This window comes from Coffea arabica, chromosome 11e, assembly GCF_036785885.1.
Source record: "Coffea arabica cultivar ET-39 chromosome 11e, Coffea Arabica ET-39 HiFi, whole genome shotgun sequence".
NCBI classification, from domain to species: Eukaryota; Viridiplantae; Streptophyta; class Magnoliopsida; order Gentianales; family Rubiaceae; genus Coffea; species Coffea arabica.
Window position 1 is genome coordinate 2,453,009 of NC_092331.1, and position 2,500 is coordinate 2,455,508.

Sequence of the window (2,500 nt, forward strand, 5' to 3'; positions counted from 1 at the left end):
AAATAAAAACAAAAAAATAATAAAAAATAATAAAAAATACAAAAATATAGTTTAATTAAAAAAAAAAGCAATTTATGAATTTCAAAGACATACGGCGGTGGACATTAACGAGACTCAACATGTATGCTTAAAAAGATAAAAATAAGCGAAAACAAGGCTAGGCGGTGAGCCTTAGGCCGCATGACGGAGCATTGGCACGACACTACACCGACGACGTGAAAAACGCACGACGGTGCCCATCATGGCAAGGCGATAGGCCTTAGGCCGCACGACGGCCGTTGGCTTGCGTTGGCTAAGGCATGGGCACGACGCCACATCCACAGCAAGAAAAATGCACGACGGTGCCCCTCATGGCTAAGCGGTGCGCCTTAGGCCACACGACGACCGTTGCCTTGCGTTGGCTAAGGCAACGGCAAGAAAAACGCACGACAGTGCCCCTCATGGCTAGGTGGTAGGCCTTAGGCCACACGACGGCCATTGCCTTGCGTTGGCTAAGGCAAGGGCATGATGCCACACCGACGGCAAGAAAAACGCCCGACGGTGCCCCTCATGGCTAGGCGGTAGGCCTTAGGCCACACGACGGCCGTTGCCTTGCGTTGGCTAAGGCAAGGGCACAATGCCACACCGACGGCAAGATAAACGCACGACGGTGCCCCTCATGGCTAAGCGGTGGGCCTTAGGCCGCACGACGGCCGTTGCCCTGCGTTGGCTAAGGCATAGGCACGATGGCCACACCGACGGCAAGAAGAACGGCCGACGGTGCCCCTCATGGCTAGGCGGTTGCCCTTAGGCCGCACGATGGCCATTGCCCTGCGTTGGCTAAAGCACGGGCACGATGCTAGGCGTTTGGCCTTAGGCCGCACGACGGCCGTTGCCTAGCGTTGGCTAAGGCATGGGCACGATGCCACACCGACGGCAAATAAAACGCACGACGGTGCCCCTCATGGCTAGGCGGTGGGCCTTAGGCCGCACGACGGCCGTTGCCCTGCGTTGGCTAAGGCATGGGCACGGCGGCCACACCGACGGCAAGAAAAACGCACGACGGTGCCCCTCATGGCCAGGCGGTCGGCCATAGGCCGCATGACGGCCGTTGCCTTGCGTTGGCTAAGGCATGGCCACGATTCCACACCGATGGCAAGAAAAACACACGACGGTGCCCCTCGTGGCTAGGCGGTGGGCCTTGGGCCGCACGACGGCCGTTGCCTTGTGTTGGCTAAGGCATGGGCACGATGCCACACCGACGGCAAGTTAAACACACGACGGTGCCCCTCATGGCTAGGCGGTAGACCTTAGGCCGCACGACGGCCGTTGCCTTGCATTGGCTTAAGCATGGGCACGACGGCCTCACCGATGGCAAGGAAAACGCACGACTGCCGTGGGGTTTTGTTCCCAAGGCAACGGGTAAACCTCTGTAGCCATGCTGGAAAAACGCACGACGGTGCCCCTCATGGCGGCCTTAGGCCGCATGACGGCCGTTGCCCGGCGTTGGCTAAGGCGTGGGCACGACGGCCACACCGACGACAAGAAAAATGCACGACGGTGCCCCTCACGGCTTGGCGGTGGGCCTTAGGACGGACGACGGCCGTTGCCTTGCATTGGCTAAGGCATGGGCACGACGGCCTCACCGACGGCAAGAAAAAAGCACAACTGCCGTGGGGTTTTGCTCCCAAGGCCACGGGTAAACCTCTGTAGCCATGCTGGGAAAAGGCACGACGGTGCCCCTCACGGCTAGGAGGTGGGCAATAGGCCGCACGACGGCCGTTGCCCTGCGTTGGCCAAGGCGTGGGCACGACGGCCACACCGACGGCAAGGAAAATGCACTACGGTGCCCCTCATGGCTAGGCGTTTGGCCTTAGGCCGCACGACGGCCGTTGCCTAGCGTTGGCTAAGGCATGGGCACGATGCCACACCGACGGCAAATAAAACGCACGACGGTGCCCCTCATGGCTAGGCGGTGGGCCTTAGGCCGCACGACGGCCGTTGCCCTGCGTTGGCTAAGGCATGGGCACGGCGGCCACACCGACGGCAAGAAAAACGCACGACGGTGCCCCTCATGGCCAGGCGGTCGGCCATAGGCCGCATGACGGCCGTTGCCTTGCGTTGGCTAAGGCATGGCCACGATTCCACACCGATGGCAAGAAAAACACACGACGGTGCCCCTCGTGGCTAGGCGGTGGGCCTTGGGCCGCACGACGGCCGTTGCCTTGTGTTGGCTAAGGCATGGGCACGATGCCACACCGACGGCAAGTTAAACACACGACGGTGCCCCTCATGGCTAGGCGGTAGACCTTAGGCCGCACGACGGCCGTTGCCTTGCATTGGCTTAAGCATGGGCACGACGGCCTCACCGATGGCAAGGAAAACGCACGACTGCCGTGGGGTTTTGTTCCCAAGGCAACGGGTAAACCTCTGTAGCCATGCTGGAAAAACGCACGACGGTGCCCCTCATGGCGGCCTTAGGCCGCATGACGGCCGTTGCCCGGCGTTGGCTAAGGCGTGG